Source organism: Toxorhynchites rutilus, chromosome 2 (genome assembly GCF_029784135.1).
Source record: "Toxorhynchites rutilus septentrionalis strain SRP chromosome 2, ASM2978413v1, whole genome shotgun sequence".
Lineage (NCBI taxonomy): Eukaryota > Metazoa > Arthropoda > Insecta > Diptera > Culicidae > Toxorhynchites > Toxorhynchites rutilus.
In genome coordinates, this window is record NC_073745.1 from 288,422,281 (window position 1) to 288,441,700 (window position 19,420).

At 35.7% G+C, this 19,420-nt stretch overlaps 1 long non-coding RNA gene across 1 annotated transcript; it reads left to right on the forward strand.

The window, feature by feature from the left end:
- The first annotated feature begins 17,401 nt into the window (after positions 1-17,401).
- Positions 17,402-18,131, forward strand: LOC129771583 (uncharacterized). The gene is made up of 2 exons (XR_008742414.1): positions 17,402-17,924; positions 17,988-18,131. It is a non-coding gene; the product is annotated as an uncharacterized LOC129771583 (long non-coding RNA).
- The last annotated feature ends 1,289 nt before the right edge of the window (positions 18,132-19,420 follow it).

Below are 19,420 nucleotides of genomic sequence, written 5' to 3' on the forward strand. Positions count from 1 at the left end.
TATCGATTTCATGGGAAATCGTAAAGTGTCACGACGACTTTGTATATGGTCGCGTATTTCATCAGAATAGAACTAGGTTTGTTTTGGCTACTGGTTTATTGCCTTTAGCTGCGCGCGATATGATGTAAGAGTACATTCATATCGTCAGCGCACGTTGGCTTGTTTCTATGAATGAATGTGGGGAAAAGCAATTAACTAAATAATGCAGTTGTGCTTGAGGAATGTTTCATGGGAATTGTAAATCGAAGTGACTACGCATGAGTCATTTATTAAGAAACAATCAACTGCTTATGAGGATGGGTTTTGGGGATGGATTTAAAAAATGGGTTATGGAATGATATATGGCCTATGAAATATGGGATTTGAAATGAGATTTGGAAATGGGATTTGAAATCATACTACACCATCCCTCTTCGGGAGAATGATGTAATAAAATGAAATCATTCTTAGTATTCTGGTTTTCAAATAATTGTTCCTTGGCTTCTCTCAATGTTACAAAGTTTGATACATATAGTTTTTATTTCATTGATATAAATTTTATTCGAAAGTTCATGTGAATATTTTTAAATATATATATTGGATTTGTAAGATACTTAATAAATAATGTAATTTTAAACAGTTACCAAGATATTAAGGATAATTAAAAGTTTAACTAACTACTATACTCTTGTAATTGAAATATTTTTGAAATTATAGGGAAAAAAAAAAAATTTTTTTTTTTGTGTTAAAAAAAATTCGTTTGGAATGGAATACAAATTGTTTGTCATATTTCTTGTTTATGTTTTTATTAATCTATTTTTGTGTACAACTTTTTCATGGTTTGTTCTAGGGTTTAAAATTTTACAATTAGGATCTAATAGTTCCTGCACTATGTATGGTCCATCGTAGAAAGGATCTAATTTCCTTCTGTTTTCTATTTTCAAATAAACTTTATCGTTTATATTTAAATGAATTGGGTTACAATTGTTTTCAGTATTGGTTGCTCTTTGAACTTTCTGATTTATTAACTTATCTCTTGCAATTTCGTTAGAACGTTGTATTTTAAATTTCAATTCTTTGCTATATTGTTCAAAATTATATATTGGTTCTGTTCCATTTTTGAATAATTCCTGTGGTAGTTTAGCTTTATTTCCAAAAACGAGTTCATGTGGTGTAAAACCATGGTCTGAATGTGGGGTTGTATTATAGTTGAAAGCATAGAATTTTAACCATTCATCCCAATCAGTTTGATGTTCATTAACGAAAGATCTCAGGTATTCATTTAAACACCTGTGATTTCTCTCTAACGATCCAATCGTCTGAGGGTGATAAGCTGTACTGAATTTTTGTTCGATTTTAAGCATTTTACAGATCTGCTCAAAGACTTCGTTATTATACTCAGTTCCTTGATCAGAACGTAAAGTTAGAAATGTTCCATAAGTCAAAATAAAATTGTCTACTAATGCTTTAGCAATTACATTAGCTTCTTTTGTGGGCACAGGAATCAATACGACATATTTTGTCAAGTCTCATTGGACACTAACTGCATATCTATTGTTGTTGTGACTTCTAGGTAAAGGTCCAACTGTGTCTATGGAAATAATTTCGAATGGATAAGATGAAGTTGTAGTTACTACTTGTTTTTCCTTGGTATGCTTTATGATTTTGTTTCGTTTGCATAATTCACAGGCCTTAATGAATTCTGCAATCGATCTTTTCATATTGCTCCAATTGTACACCTCTCTTATTTGAAGGTATAATCTATGTTGTCCGATATGTCCTCCAGTAGGGGTATTATGATAATTGTATAATACTTTTTGAATATTTTCCCTTTTTGTTAAAAATGTTGGTGGATTGTAAATAATAATTTCTATTAAATACACTCGTGCATTTGCTAACGTTTTAAAGTTTTCAATTGATAGCATTTTAAAAATTTCATCTTTAGTTGAGAGCGCTAATTTATTTTGGTTCATTTTAATCATTGATTCTTCCACTTTTAGAAGTGCAGATTCTAATGTCTGACTCCCATTTAAAATTCTTTGATGCACTTGCGCAATAATTTTATTGTTTTTCTTTAATATAAATTTTATTTCATTTTTGTCAACTTTTGTTTCAAGTTTAATTAATTTGTTGGTTTCTGATGGATTATTTGTCATGTACGTAGAGAAGTGATCAAGTTCTCTTGGTACAGAAATCTCTTTATCTGTTGATGTTACTATTCTGTCATCATTTTTTATGTTACGAGTCATTGCTCTCGTGCTTACTCCTAATATGTTTAAATTTTTTAGTTCGTCAGAAGTTGTTATTATTCTCGACAAAGCATCTGCTCCTACATTCGATTTTCCTGATATATATTCAATTGAAAAATCATATTCTTCTAAATCAAGACGCATTCTGGTTAATTTTGATGTTGGATTTTTCATTCCGAACAGATAAACTAATGGTCTATGGTCTGTTTGTACTAAAAATTTTCTACCGTATAGGTAAGGTTTGAAATAATTAATAGCCCAATGTATGGCTGTTAATTCCTTCAGAATAACTGGTTTATTTTTCTCGCCAGGTGTAAAAGTTTTACTTGCAAATGCTATTGGTAAATTTCCGTTTAGTGTTTGTTGTGACAATACAGCTCCACAGCCAATGTCTGAAGCATCTGTTGTTAATATAAATTGCTTCGTAAAATCTGGATATTGGAGTAATCTAGGTGACATTAATGAATTTCGTAATATGTTGAATGCGTTTTGGCAATTATCTGTCCATCTGAATTTTGAATCCTTTTTTAGAAGTTGGTTAAGTGGATTTGCAATCAATGCAAAATTTGGTACAAATTTTCGATAATAATTACAAAATGCAACGAATCTTCTGACTTCATCTGCATTTTTTGGGATTGGGTAATTTTGAATTACTGAAAATTTAGAATCATCTGGTAACATGCCATGCTCTGTTATTTTATGACCTAGAAAGGTAACTTCAGTGCTAAAAAATTTGCATTTCTGAGCATTAAGTTTCAAATTATAAAATCTTAATCGTTCAAAAACTTGAGTCAAATTTGAAATATGATGATTAACTGAACATCCCGTGACGATAATATCGTCAATATAAATAAAGGATATTTCTGGAGTTAAACCAGCCATTGCAATGGTCATCATGCGTTGAAAACTGTTTGGGCTTATATTTAATCCAAACGGTAATCTCGTAAACTGATAATGTCCATTTTGTGTTGAAAATGCTGTAAATTTTCTAGACTCATTGTCCAAAGGTATTTGATGAAAACCTGACATGAGATCTAAAGTTGAAAAATATTTTGCTCTTCCAAGTTGGTCTAAAATATCATCAATTCTTGGTAGAGGAAATTTGTCTGCTAAAATTTTCTTGTTCAGTTGTCTGAAATCGACAACTAAACGCCATTTCTTGTCATTGTCACAAGATTTTTTTGGTACAAGAAGAATTGGTGAATTATATGGTGAAACCGAGGGTTCGATTATATTACTCTCTAACATTTTATTCACTTGTCTATTTATTTCATTATGTTGAGCATGAATCGTCTTGTAATTAGGAATATATACAGGTACTTTGTCGTTAAGAACAATATTCTGTGAATAGAAATTGTTTCTAGTCACATCCTCCTCTGGGAGACAAAATATATCTTGATATCTAGCAATTAAATTTTTAAACTTGTCTTTAGCATATATGGGGATTTTTTCTGTATCTATGATTTTAAAAATTTCATCGAATCTCTTATTATTTTTGTTATTACTATTAAGTATTGTATAATTATTTAAAATACTTAATGTAGGTTTAAATTCTGAATAGTGTATATACAAAGGTTTGTTTGTGGTATTTACAAATTTTACATAGGGTTTTGCTGGTGAAATTATAGTATTTCCACAGAAAACTCCTGGATAAATTTCTTCCGAATGAACTACCATATCTTCTATAATATTTATATATGGTATCCTTCTAACTACTTCACTACGGCTTGGTAACATGAAGCCTTCTTTTAAATTATCTTCTATTGGTATTGAAATCTGTACATTAGCTATATTAAAGGTAAGTAGCCAATATTCATAGTCTATTAAACACTTATAATTTATTAAAAAATCCCTTCCTAGTATACCGTCTGCTTGTATTGGTAGGTCTGCGGTAACTAGATGAAAATCATGATTTAAAGTTAAAGTATTATTAAAACACATAGCTGTATTTGTTATTCCTAAAGTTTCTACACTGTTTTCCGTAATTCCGGTTAATTTAATTTTATTGTTACTATTTACAGGTTGAGTTGGGAGAATATTTCGTGCTTTAAACAACGAAATATCTGCACCGGTGTCAATGATTAGGTTGCATACTTTATTTCCAGTCATGTGCACTTTGACCTGAATAAAGTTTGATGCATTTAAATTTATTGTCAAAATCGGTGAGTCTGACCGTAACAATTGTCCAGTTAGTCGACATCTGCGTTCAATTGTTACTGGTTGACTAAAAAATAATCAGAATTGTAATTTCCTGATTGCGTCGTTTGATTGTTGGGGTTAGGTACTGTATTGTTGTTATTGAATGGTACCAAAGCTTGGCAATTATTATCCGATTCAATTTGTGGATAAAATTGATTATTGTTAGTATGTGCGTTCCGTCGAGGAATATTTTGATGATTTACAGCGTACATCCTAGCTGGAATGTTATTTCTATTGTAAGTTCCGTTAGGATTTCTATTGTTATTCTGGTAGAAATTTCTTTGAGTAGGATATTGTTGTGACCCTTGGTTGAAATTTCTGTTAATGGGATATTGTTGCCAATTCCGATTGAAATTTCTGTTGTTATTTGGGTATCTATTCTGATATCCGCATTGAGAATAATTTCTCTGGTTGAATCGATCGGTCATCATTGAATTTCTATGGTTAATATTGTGGTTTAAGTACTTGTTATTATTCTGTCCAGAATTGTTTGGTTGCCTGTTTTTTATCGAATGCAGTACTACTGCATTTGTGTCTCTATTTCCCGTCTTCTCGTTCTCCACCATGACATTGATGGCTTCTTGGAGATTATCAAATTTTCCAATTCTTAACATCATTTTCGTTTCTTTATTTGATGTCTCGTCGATAAGTGTTTGGATTGCTGCCTTTTGAGACATTTTCCTCGCTACATTGTCAGGAATTTGTTCTCTAATATAAGTGTCTTTCAATTTGTCTGCTAAAACATCGAGTTGTTTAATAAAATTCTCGATTTCATTGGCGTTTTTCAATTTTAAATTTTTCAAATTAGCTAATGCTAAATCTGAATTTCCTTTTTCTTCACAATTTGACTTTATCTTGGTTGTGATCTCGTCGTATTCGATGGGAGTTGTGGAAAATAAGTTTCTTGCTTTTCCACTCAACTTTGTCAATATTACTTGAATCGCTGCAGCTTTATTTACATCTGGTACTATTGTACTAGTCAGATTAACTGCATCAATAAAGGATTTTACTCCACCTGGACTTCCATCATAGGTGGGTATAAGTGTTGCTAGTTCAGCAGCTGTCTTAATACTTAACGCCATTATCTTTTTGTTGTTTGCTCTTAGATACCAAACTACAATTTTTGCTAGTATTTTGAGCTTAAATTTTCTCTTGACCAGATTTATTTCACTGCGCACTCTTAACAATGAGTCTTCAGTGTCTGGTTTCAAATATTGGAGTAAGCCAGGAGGTTTTTCGCTTGTTTCCGGCTCACTGTCATATTCTCGTTGTATAACTTGAGAATTGTCAAGTAATTTTATACACTTTTGGTATATTACCTTCAATGCTCCGTAGGTTTCTACTTCTTCATTCCACTTAGATGCATTGATTCTGAATTCGAATGTTTTTAAAACTATTCTATATTCCTCCAAGTTTTCTTGTATTTGCTGTCTTTTTATTTCAATATTTTGTAAGGTCCTAGGTCGAAGTTTATTTTTGGTTAGGTTTTGAAATTCTTTCTTTAAATGGAATTCGATTTCTCTAAGTCGATCCATTGAAGAGAACTTGTTCGTTTAATTTGTACACCCTACTTCTCATTTTGTTGGTGTAATCTCTTGCCAGTTTCATAATCTATCCAGGTAATTGGATCATCTCCAGGCAATTCACGTATTCGAGTTAACAATTCTTCCCAAGAATTGAATACTTCGCTCGTTTGTAATGGAGCAAATGGTCCCGTTCCTTTACCTTTTCCTACTTCATCTAGGAATTCTAGAAATTCTTTGAGCTCGACTTCCGAAATCATTTTGTATGTTATTTGTATTTAATTATTGATGAGAAAAAGATTAAATTTATTTTTAAATAGGAGGAGAGAGGAAGAGAAAAAAAAAATGTATATACGCATATGTGTTTTTATGCTATCTCCTGTAGACCAGCGATAGTTCGAGCGGCTCTCAAAGCTTCTGTCCGCGTACAATTTTTATACAGTTTGTAAACTTTGTTTAATGCAAGCAATAGTGTGATGATTAAAATCACACACAATATAACTTCATTAGTTTCATGGAATCGAGAATGCTGCTCAAGGTAATTTAGAACTGTGACCTGTGGATCTCCAGTATTCGTTACCTTTTTAGAGCTAAACAATCCCATGTTAGTTCATATTCGAATTCCTTAAAGTTTCATTATTATTCGTGTTACATTCGTGATTCATTAATTTATTTCATTAATTTATTTCATTAATTCTTTGATGATATTTGAATGATAAAAATTATTTAATTGTATAATATCTACTTGCATTTCATTTATTTAGTCTTCTTTTTTTTTCAAATAACTCACTCTTGTTTCATCATATCATTTTGATTAAAAAAAAATTTCTGAAGTGAACTTTCATCGTATATAATCTACAGACGTAATCGATAAAAAAAACAGATTTAATCATTTACTTGAAAACTTCCTTTGGACCACCGTCTAGGTTGATTTGCTGCTCATCTGTTTGCTGCTCACGCTGCTGCTGCTAGTTGATGGCCTTCGCCGGGAATTTTCTTCTGCGCCTCTTTTGGTTTTCTATCTACCCGCCTGCCAGTTCCTTACTGCTGGCAGTGGTCTCGCCTTCCAAGGAGCACTTGCGAGCCAACTCTTAGGCAGCTTTTTTCCATGTTCATTGCACAGGTCGTTGTTCACTGGACACTTCGGTAATTGTTGTTACAGTCCGTTATCTGACTTTTTTTTTTTTTTTTTTTTTTTTTTTACATGGCCCTTTCGCACTGCGATACAGTTAGTCTTTCTTCTGGCACTGTTTCTCTCACTACTCAGTTAGCTGCTTTTTTTTTCTCTGGCACCGTTTCGCACTGCGATAAAAAAGTTCTGAAGTGATAATCAGTAACGTCCATGCTTTGTTCACTCCAATTTTTGGGTTCACATTTACTATCACAGTTTAGTACATTGTTGTGATACGGCTGGTTGGTTTTGCACACACTTTTTCTTGCTTTGTTTCACTCAGCCACACCAAGAATTTCGATTACTAATTCTTATCAGCGAACTTCATTTCACTCTTGCACCGCAGTACTCTTGCTCACTTTCATCCTCAATAATATTGCACTGGATCTCCTGGAATTCCGCCGATTTTCCGATGAATTCAAATACCGTCGCACATCTAGAGCTGTTACATCGGATCGCTTTTCCTGTGGCTCGTTTTACGTGTCGAGCACTATCATATCGCACTCGCATCCGAAGATTGCATGAATTCTTTTTAAAACACGGTCGCCATCAAATGTTTTTCTACCCATGCTCAACTCACGGTTGTCATCAACTGTTTTTAGTTCACAAACACGGTCAACATCAAATAACTTCTATACACTTTATTTCTCATTTTGTTTTTTTTGTACCAAAGACACGATACTCTTTATATTAAATTATCTGAAGAAAACTCAACACGACCTATCGCGTGGCGTGAGTCTCTAGAACTCCCTTAACACTGGTTACTAAAGTCCTAAGCTAGTAGTTACAACAATTTGTGTAGAGTTTCACTGGGAGGAGCCAAGTTGATTTCAAAGGGGAATAGCCAATCAATCGAATGCAGTGTTCGATGTGAATGGGGTCAAGAAATAATAATGCTTACTGCACTCGTAAGCGCGCATATCGATTTCATGGGAAATCGTAAAGTGTCACGACGACTTTGTATATGGTCGCGTATTTCATCAGAATAGAACTAGGTTTGTTTTGGCTACTGGTTTATTGCCTTTAGCTGCGCGCGATATGATGTAAGAGTACATTCATATCGTCAGCGCACGTTGGCTTGTTTCTATGAATGAATGTGGGGAAAAGCAATTAACTAAATAATGCAGTTGTGCTTGAGGAATGTTTCATGGGAATTGTAAATCGAAGTGACTACGCATGAGTCATTTATTAAGAAACAATCAACTGCTTATGAGGATGGGTTTTGGGGATGGATTTAAAAAATGGGTTATGGAATGATATATGGCCTATGAAATATGGGATTTGAAATGAGATTTGGAAATGGGATTTGAAATCATACTACAATCTGAATCGAACATAAATCACACAGTTGCAACGAGGTAAACTACACATGTCGTTGACGAAGATATCGGTAGTTGCCTTGTGGTACACAAGAAAGAATGGTGAACGTATCGGACACTATTTATTGAAAATAATCGACACAGAAAGCGACAAAGTTCCTGGAAGAAGATGGATCTGCTTAAAATTGGTTTCCAAATGATTAATGTAGTCCCGAAATGGAAAAGATTACAGCTCGTTATGCTCATTTCCAGCATTCCGGTACTATGGCTTGTTTTCCACCAATCAATTGTTGAAATAACGTTTACGGGGTTTTCGAAGCTTGTACGAGCTGCACTACACTTTTTGCGCCACTAAAGGTACTTTTATGGAAAAGAGAAGCACAAATATTTTTATTTTTTACAAGAATTTGAAGCCCATTCCAAACAAAAGAATTAATTCAATAAACAGTGATGACCAGATTCTAACAATAAATAATTAATTATCGATGATGTGCATTAATTAATCAATTTCATAATATTCAGTCAATATAATATTTCATAATATTTCAATCAATTACTCACTCATAGACAACTTTCAAATAGATTCAAAATCAGCTTCAATTAAATATGAATTTGATTTCGGTATTACGCTTTAAATACCTAGATTAAGTGAATGCAGCGAGTGAATGGAAATATAAAAAGTCCAATAAAAGTATAAGTTTATAATAGTCGCCACCTTTCCACAAAAAAAAACATTAAAAACTACTTTAATTAAAAGTAATAGTTCCCTGGAATTGGCGCAAATAGTGTGGAAAAAAACTTCCCTGCCATTGGATCAACTTTTCGTATACGTGTTAATAAAAGTTTATCCTTTATTTCCAGTGTGACAGTTTCCCGCTGATCGTCCCTTGTTCGCAATATAGTCAGCATATTTTTTTCTGTCTTGTCCTATTTTTGCTGTGGCACTTTTAAATTCATCATCCCTCCAGCACCATCACCACCACCATGAGACACACAGTGCAAATGCAGGACTCGCTCATCAAGCCAGCGTTCGGAAGCTGGAGCAGCTGGGGGTCAAGCGTGAAATTTTTCCCTTGCCTTGCGTTGCGTCGGTGACTCGGAGTAGCTGAGAGCTTGGCCAGGAACGCCAGGAACATTTCACTCATTCGCCACTGTGTGTCACGCTTCTGAGCAGTGATACTGGCGGAAATTTAATCAAATCACAAAACTTTGGCCACTGCTTTAATTCGAATTGGGAGTGCACTGAGCGGGAATTGCATCGGTCACCGAAATATGGAGTCGAAACGTGGCAGATTTTCTTCTTTTTGTGTCGATGAGCAAGAATTGGCCGCTCGAATTTAAAGCAAAATGAAGTTATTTTTTCTCAATTTGAAACGACGGTCTTATGATTTTTCATTCGAAAACATAGTCTCGAACCCTAATGTTGACCCCAGTGTGCACGTCTGCACCCACGTGGGTGAGTTTTTCCTAGTCAGTCCGTACGTCAGCCCGACAGCAAGGACATTCACGCTGCTGGCACTTTTGCAGCACAATCCGCTCAATTCAGAGGAAAATTCAAAGCTTCGTGGAACGATAGAGATTACCATAAATATATAATTCGGAGCTTAGCTGCTGACAAAATTTTAATTACTTTTTGTTGATTGCGTTCGCAGTTCCTTTTTTTCATTCTATTTCTCACAGGATTTATGGACCACACACACACGAAAAAAGTCACTCGGACAGAGGATGACTTGTTTTCTGGAATGGTGACTTATTCAGCGAAATTTGAGCATTTCCTATTGTGAATAGTTTATCGTATGCAGAGCCGGATGCATAGTTTTTAGTTAACCCAATGAACTAACGAATGTAATCATTGGACTCACAGTAATCAGATATAAATAAAACTTTGTTGAGAACAGTTGCATATGTTAGGTACGGTGTATGCATTTCATTATTTCATTATCGCTAACGATCTCGACTCAAATGAGTTTAACATGGGTTCCAAAGAATAAACGACTGTTTCTTATTCCGCACGATGTGTAATTTGATGACAACAATGACAAACAATGCAAATAAAAAAGCGACAGATAAACCAATGTGTAAAGTTGTAGTGCTGGAGCCAATTTTCGATAGGGCACGCAACGCCAAATGGTGATATCAACACACTGCAACCGTCAGAGCCTGAGTTACGATGTGCAACAATTATCATTCCCCGATACACGCACAAACAAATATGGAATTGATGTTCATATTGTATCGCGAATGGGTTGAGCGCCCGAGGCAGCGCCGTTCTCGAAGCGCAGATTATCCTAGCGCCAAATGCCACTTTCGATCCTCGGATATGGTCCCTCTCCGGTGCGTTGGTACGGCAAACGAGCCATCACCCTCGTCTCGATCGGTTCAGCTTCGATACAATTTATGCGCCGCCCTGTAGCTTATGTCGTGGTGGAGGGTGAATGAGGCGGATGTGCGGAAATCACATTAAATAATCACTTCATATAAATCGGACTGTTAAAACTGCAAACTGCATACATTTACATAATGTGAATGCATAAATATAAATTGAATTATGAGCGGTATTCGACTGATGCTTTTCGCCGAAGGGTTGTTTCGAATGAAGGCAGCGGAATGATTACATTGTAGACTTGAATGGGCAGGAAGTGGCCAAAATAGTTCGAGATAATATGTTATCCCCGTTTCACAAACTGACAAAGCGGAAATACGCTTCTGAATGCATTAGTTTTACTTTCCTGTCTTATTGTATTGGAAGCATGTAGGCCCTTCGACAGTCCCGGAATATTTATCCTACAAACTTGTCGCGTTCTCATCTTCTGACTAAATAAAAATGGATCGTCAAATGTGTTGCTAAGCGCAAAAAACGAGAGCGAATCGTACGACTTGGCTGCGTTTATTTTGTTGCACTCATTTTCACCCAAAGAATATTTATACGACGAGACAAATTGGTCAATTTCGAAGGAAAATGGTTAAGTTCGTAAAAAAATAATTCTAATATGGTCGTTCGAAGCCTAAATGGATGGACCCTAACAATGGATAGTTGTCAGTGTTTGTGATGAAGCATACTGATAAAAATAGTGAACTGTTGGAAAATCCATCCATCATTCGGAAATCCATAGAAAAAGGCTAATCAGATAGATAAGCTCACTCGGTTGCTCTCAATGTCTCAATCTCTCAATGTTCGCAAGTGTGGGAATACGATTTCCACACGACGAACTGCTGGAAGATCTGAAATTCCAACGGGTCATTGATATCAAGCGCTTCATCGTCAGAGATAAAAAAGATTGCAAATATTTTCTCCAACAGCAACGACGGTGATGACACTACAATGCATCAGCCTTCCGGAGTATCTTCACTTACGCTGGAATGTATATTATACCCTTAAAAGACCAACAAAACACGAAAAAACTCATCCCTTCACAAGGAACCAACAATATTGACTCAAATTCTATTGAGTCACTTGAATCAGGTAACCGAAATGAGCTTGTTTCAGCCTCAAACAGAGCCGATACGAAACATTAAAAATTTTCCCTGGTAAATGAACAAAAACTTTCAGAAAACTCGTTAAAAGTGTAGATAAAAACAAATAAGATAATGCAGACATATCTACAAAAATCGAAGTTCAATAAATTAATTAATATCAAAAATACTAACATTATTACAACAGTCGCACATACTGCCCAATGGTAGATGGGCTAATGACTATAAAAAAATATCAAAAAGACTGCTATGCAGTGAAATCGGACATATGCGTCGGAAGTACCACCAATGAATAGTTTTAGAAACGATATGCGTTTATAACAAACAAATGTTGAATGATCATTTTGTTAGCACAAACCCTAACACATCATTTCCATCTAGTATATAAGTGTATATTAATCGTACTCGATCACTTTCAATTTCTCTTAGTATACCCTTTAGAGTGCCAATGGCTGTATGGGAAAAAAGTGACCATCGGATTTTCAAACGGGACTCGATTGAAAATGTTGATTACCACGAAAAAGTACCCTATGCAAAATATCAGCTGTATCGGACTTCATTTACTAACGTCACAACCGTTTGAGTTTTTTTAAAACCGAAAAATCACCCAAGGGGGGAATGAAGGAAATCAGAGTTTTAATTTTTTTTATACCAAATGTCTACAAATTGCATGAAACGTCGAGATCTACCGTTCTGAATCATATTTCGGACGCTTAAGGCATATGATGCAGAAAACAGATCTCAGCTTTATGCACAGGTATTATTTGGTAGATATTTTTAATGAATTAGTTCAATATGCTTTTAAGCTTTGGTACCTATTGAAAACATAAAAAAATCATCAATTAAAATGCTTTTCAAATCAAGCGAATAAGAATCAAACTTCGGACACCATTTATAAAAAAAAATCAAATTTCGGACAGATTGAATTTCAATTTCGGACACTTTATTTTAAAATTTTTTGAACGAAAATTACATTACACTTGATTATATTTTATAGTCAACTGCGAAACACTTACCAAGCAAAAAAAAAATTTAAAAATTTAAAGAAAAAATTTCTTTGAAAACAGACTATTGCAATCATTACAATCTAGCTCATTGATGATGATTGCTTTTGTGGTGATCGGAATGTGTTCCCGAACACGGACGAAAAATAGGTAACTGGAAAAACAGTCATCGCGAAGCCATACAGGCAGTGATTTCTTTTACTCGAGCAAAGGAAGATTCGCGCATTCAGTTTCAGTGATGTAATCGTATCCAAGAGCATTTCTATTCTGCTTCCGCGTGGAGTGATCATGAAAACAATCGTGTATTATTCTCACGAGAACAAAACAGAATTATGTATTAAACTTGCTTTTACAAAACCACGCAAACCCAACGGGAGGGCTCTACATAGTCATAGTCAACTGAGGATAGTCAGCTAACTAACTGACTGGCTATATCCATAGTCAGTTAGTAATCAAGGCGAGTAGAAGTATATCCTAAGGTGGGCCAACTTGCTAAAACCACTCTTCAGCCATCTTGGAAGTCTACTGTGTTTTGTTTGTAAACAAAACACAATACGCTTATGCCCAAGCTCGCTCGTGATCAGTCTGTCTCTTTCACACTTCAAGGAAAAAATTCCCCTTCTCCTTTCTTCCGTACTGTTTTCATATACCGCTCCCCTAACCAACTTAGTGACGAAACGGCCTCACCTAGTACCATAGACCCGTCTTGTTAGTAATAACTTTTGGCTTCTTCACGCAGTTTCTCCACCAAAACGACTGAACAGTCAGTCGAGCGTTTAGTCGCTATTTCCCTCTACCGACTCGACTATATCATTTCATTCTTCCCAGTAAAATTGTCCTCATTGCATTTTGAAGTGACTTCCCCCAAAATGAATTCGTTCCTCTCTTTCTCTCTACCATGTACATGTGCGTGCATCGATGTTTGAGTTCAACGTGGTTTGACATAAGCTACAGGTAAGCTAGATTCTTTTGTATCGTACACGAAAATTACTTACACGTATAAAATAACGTGCAGTGTGTGTGCGCTATTTTGCATTTTTAGTTAGTATTAGGCTAACTAATACTAACGCGAGGACCTTTATAGTATACTTGATAAATGTCTAAGTTCGTTAGTTTGAGTTCACGATGGATAGATAATAAACCGTCCATTGATGGGGTAACTTCTTTTTTGCATCATAAATCATGTTTTCGTTCCTCTTTATATGGACGTAAAAATAAGATTGTGTACGCGGGTATGAATTAGTGTCAGGGGAAATGGAAGTGTGGATTGAAGTCAGTTGAATGAAGAGGCAGATTTGTATTCATAAGTCGAGTCAGTTAAAATAATTACTGACTGGACTAGTTCACCAGTCATCCTCGCTAGTCAACGCTAGTCAATTCATTTTCTATCTAGTCAAGTCACTTTTTGTTGGTGGCGACTGCCGAGGCAGTACTAGTCGAAGCGAAGCTGCTGAGAGTAGAGTCGGTCCTCATTTTTCACCTTCGAAGATTTCGGCCCAACGGTTCTTTCCTGGACCACCAACAAGTTTGATATAGTTGAATTTCATGTTAATAACAATTTTATACTCATACTCATCCACTCACACACTAACGTGGAAAACTTTCAGCAATCTTTAGAAATAAATATTCATTCATTCATTGAAAATTGATTCAGATCCAATTTCAAACGAATGATTACAGAACCAGCGGTAATCCTATATCTACCTTGCGGTTATATCACAAATGTAACCCACTTCTAGTTTTTTTAATATATTCACCGTACAAGCAAAGCAAAAAAAAATTGTATACCAAAGAATTTCATGTATAATGGTATACAACGTAACATATATCGCAACACAGATTTTGCGTAATATATGTTTGAAATATCTTAATAAATCGTAACATTTTCAATTTCGCAGAGTGACCCCCTATATAAAAATCAAAGACGTAGTCTTACTTCCACAGAGATTCACACTGGATGGTCCGAAAAATATTAAAATATTATTATATTGCGTCTTGGTGCCATGTTGCGTTTTCGTTGCTTCAAAGCAGAAAAAAATAGATTTTTGACATATGCTATCGTTTTCGTTTTCATTAGTACATGTGCTCTTCTATACCGCAATTTTGCTCTATAACGATCGTCATTTGTTAGCTAAGGAAAGCATGTTTGTGTATTTACGTACATTGACAAAATCACTCCATCAAGGCGGACCAACGTCCAAAGGATTGTACAGAGGCTCGTGAGATGATTGTTCGTTCGCTTGTGAGGTGTTGTGTTAACTCGTTAACACATTGCGGACCGCTCACGAGTTTTCTCGTGTTTCACGTTCCGTCTGTTACGGATGGATCACGAAGTAACCCGTGTTTTCTACATTTGATGGTTAAATCCTTGGTTTGCCAAGTATCTAACAAGACCTACCGATGGCTCGCTTTCGTCTCATACACACCGAAGGAAACGATCTCATTCGTGGAATCCGAACATCACTGCAGCAAATATCTTTTGTCCTGCTCCCTAAACTGTCATCAAAACACAACAGAGGAAGAATCGAAAATAAAATTGTGTAAGTCTAGTTTACCCAAACCATGAAAAAGATAGTTCTTTGATCATATTTGATTTTTCTTTTGCATTAACCACCATGAACTTTTTTTTGACGTGGGACTACGTCTAACCGGAATATATAGGGGGTAAAATGAAAACCTAAACACAGAACATGCAGGAAAAAATGCAAGATTTCGAATGCTTATAACTCAAACATTTCTTACTGGATCGGAAAGATGTTTGCATCAATCGAAAGTGAATATTTCTACGCATCTATCGCAGTCAATAAAATGTTATTCTTCATTAGATAAACAATTGAATAATTGTAAAATGTTAAGCGTTATCTAAACGCCCTAACTGCCTCGTTTTGATTGGCCCGAATTACTGTTTCCCCAGCACAGCCATCAAAACCAAGCAGCCTTGGGGAAATCGGCATGGCAACTACATGGAAGTAGGGGGACTTTTGTTCTCACCGAAATATGTTCCCTAACACAGACTTCCATACCAAGCAGGGTTGGAGAAATCTGTATTGCAAATACATGAAAGTAGGGAGAGCTTTTGTTCCCTAACAGAAATTTCTAAACTAAGGTGCCCGGGGGAAATCGGCATTGCGAATACGTGTAAGTCGGGGGTATTTTTGTTCCGACTGAAATGTGTTTCCCTAACACAGACTTCAAATCCATGGAGCGTGTGGAAATTGGCAAGGGGCCTGATTCTCGAATACACTACGAATACACTTCACGGTGGAAACGGTATGAAACGCATTCGCGATGACAACAGTACGGTGTCGACATCTGGATGCGTGATTAGTTTCCCACTAAATTTATCATAATAAAATCAAATTATCTTCAGATTAAATTTTTGTATGAGATTATTATATCACACGAAGAAAACAAAGTTTTCCACTCACATTGAATACCAGTTTGATACGAAGAGGTTAATTTTCATTAATGATTTTTTATTTGAAAAGTGCTCATTCTGCCTGAAAACTCATCATTATCTTCGACACTTCACTAACTCGTAAAACGTAGTTCAATGGCGTGCCGTTTATTTCGTTTCCACAGCGAAGTGTATTCGAGAATCAGGCCCAAGGTGTCCGAGGAAATAGGCTTTCAATGCAAAAAGCGAGATCTTTTATACTCGCTTGCCTTTGTACAGTTTAGAATATGTTTCCTTAACACGGTCTTCTAGACTTAAGAACCTGGGAAAATCGTGCAGACACTAGAGGCGAATGAACATTCAAGTTTAAAGCACTTGTAGTATAAAAAGTAGAAGTAGAAGTTATTGATTCATGCAATCCGGTAATACTTCCGCACACGTATGTTTTGTTTTGCACTCCAAAAAGCGTTCTCCTAACACGAATTACAAAAGCGGCTACGAACACAACGCTTTGGCTCGGTTATTCAAGATTGCATTGAAGGATATGCCTTCATATCCTCTACTCACTGAATTTCTACGCATACCATTTGATGGTTAGGCAAAATATTGAAAACCATTTTCTACGATAACGCTTATTGATTATACAATATGCGTTCGACGTACATGTCAAAATCGAAATTGAGTGCCTGAAGCTCATCAAATCCAGCAAATTAGTGGTTCGAGAAGTACGTAAACTTGAGAGATGCAAACTTCAGAGGGAAATGTAAAATAAAATAATCGTTTGATAATTCTTCCGTTCATATATTTTGTCCTAGGAATCCTACCAAACGTACAGGGATTGTCATTAAATTCACTTGTAGTGGAGAACATAATCTATCACAATGTATGAATTAACCTTACATGGCATTTATACAGTCTTTTTACTCACACAGCAATTAAATTGAATTCAGTTGAATTCGTAAATTGTTTCATTCAATCAAAAACTCAATCAATACAAACAAATGATTGCTAAGCTAAGGTAGTTCCACGTCAACCTTGCGGTTATATCATAGTTATAACTCACCCATTTTTCAATTCCAGCTACTCTGGAGTGCCTCCACAAAAGTAGACCGCCCATGTAATGACGGAGCTGTGTGCATTTGCTGGGGGGAAGGCAGAGTCCAATAGCACCAAAAAAGGCTTGCCGTCGAACAGAAGATGGACCATTGAAGGAAAAAATCATGGACAACGCGTTGAGGAAGCAGGAATTGCAGACGAAAATTGTATCGTTCTGAGGAACATGTATTTGGATTTGTTGGCGTTCGAAAAAAATACACGTCGATCGAGAAAGTTTATAAATTTGGAGGACATCATGGTGATGAACGGACCGAAGAAACCGAATGTTGCTGGAAATCAGTGTTGGTGTTGTATCGGTCGCAATTTCGTTCATCAAAGAATTATAAGTAATGGAACCGCTTTATATTGCTTAAAGTGAACCATGTGAGCTATGATGTGTCGTGAGAAACAGGATCAACATCACATCGACTCGTGCGATTGGATTTAGCAGACGAATTTTGAAAGGAAAATTTGGATCTGAATTTCAATAACTCATGAAGGATTATTATGTCAGGTATTTATATTGGTTTTACTTGCGATAAGAAAAAAAGTTAATGTACCAGTTTGTTATAAGTAGGAAATCGAAATTGTATTCCGGAACCGATCCAATTGGAACATTGTATGTTAGATGCAGCTTCTGTTAACGATCGAAAATTAGGTTAGTAAAACCGTATTTCCCATAGCATCTGATACGAGAGGATAGGTATAGTTGACAGTTGATTATGATTTTTAATTTTATTCTTACCGTGAGGAAGAAATATAGTATAGAATCATATGAAGCCATGTGATAGTTTTTAATGTATGTTCTAAAATGATTTATATTGTATGATGTATACGTATCTACTTAATAAAATAAATAATGTCCATGGTTCTGACGTAGAACTACGTCTTTCATTAAGGGTGCCAAATCAGAAAACAGGTCACGTTTTTATGAAATAAAGTTAACGTTAACAAATATTTTTGACGCGAACGGATTTTGTCGATTTACATACCAAACGAATCGGAAAGTTCCTAAGATTTGTTTGATATGCTATACATTACAATCTCATGGTTTGTATATGGTTTAAATTGATGAAAATTGTAAGCATTCCCATTTCTTCATACATTTGTTCTGTCCGTTTGTGTGCTTTCCCGAACAGAGCTGTCAATAACGAGCATATTATCGACGAGCAACGAAGGGGAAATCGTAAAATGTAAAGTCTCCGTGAACAAAGGAAAAGAAGAAGAACGAAGGGGAATATTTGCCTAGAGTATAAACAGTGGATCTCGCTGAGGCAAACTTTCATGCTTCGTGTGGAAATCGACAGAACAACATCGTTGCTGGGCGAGCTGGACGGCGAGGGATCGAATGACTTTCTCAAGGCAATGGGGGTGGGGGAGTAATATGATGGATACAGTAAAGTTTTCCAAGGGCCTTTTTGAAGGTCAGAGACGAATGAACTGAAGAAGTTTGAAGTCTCAAGCAAGGAAGGAAGGCAAACATTCAGTATCGTTCTGTATTCAAAGCAATGAATATCGCTTGTTTTTCCTTGTTTTGCGTCATCACATGTCTTCGTTTCGGATTGAGTTGTGGACGCGATCAAATTACTCACTCGCTGATGTCTCTAACATTGCAATCATTGCAGCAAAGTGACGCCATTGCATTAAGATTCTGAGCTACACAATTGTGTGGGGAATCATCAAGCTATCGTCAGCTCATCAAGAAATAAATGTTCTGGAATTTTATCTGTGATTTGGTTCCGCATGACGGTAGGAAAACTCTCTCCACAAAGGATGACAGCTAAGCTAATCTAGACTGGTATTATCACAGAAAGGGCTTCTGTTGAGAAGAGCGCAAAACGGAGATAAGGGTGTGTATATTTAGTTACTTCAAGCCATCGATAAATGAATATTTGTGTGCGTACGTGCGTGCTTCATTAACCATACGTAAAAATAGTGCATCTTCGCTACGCCGAAACTCCATTTGTATCTGCTCACGTGTTTACGCTAGGATATTAGTAATGAATCTCT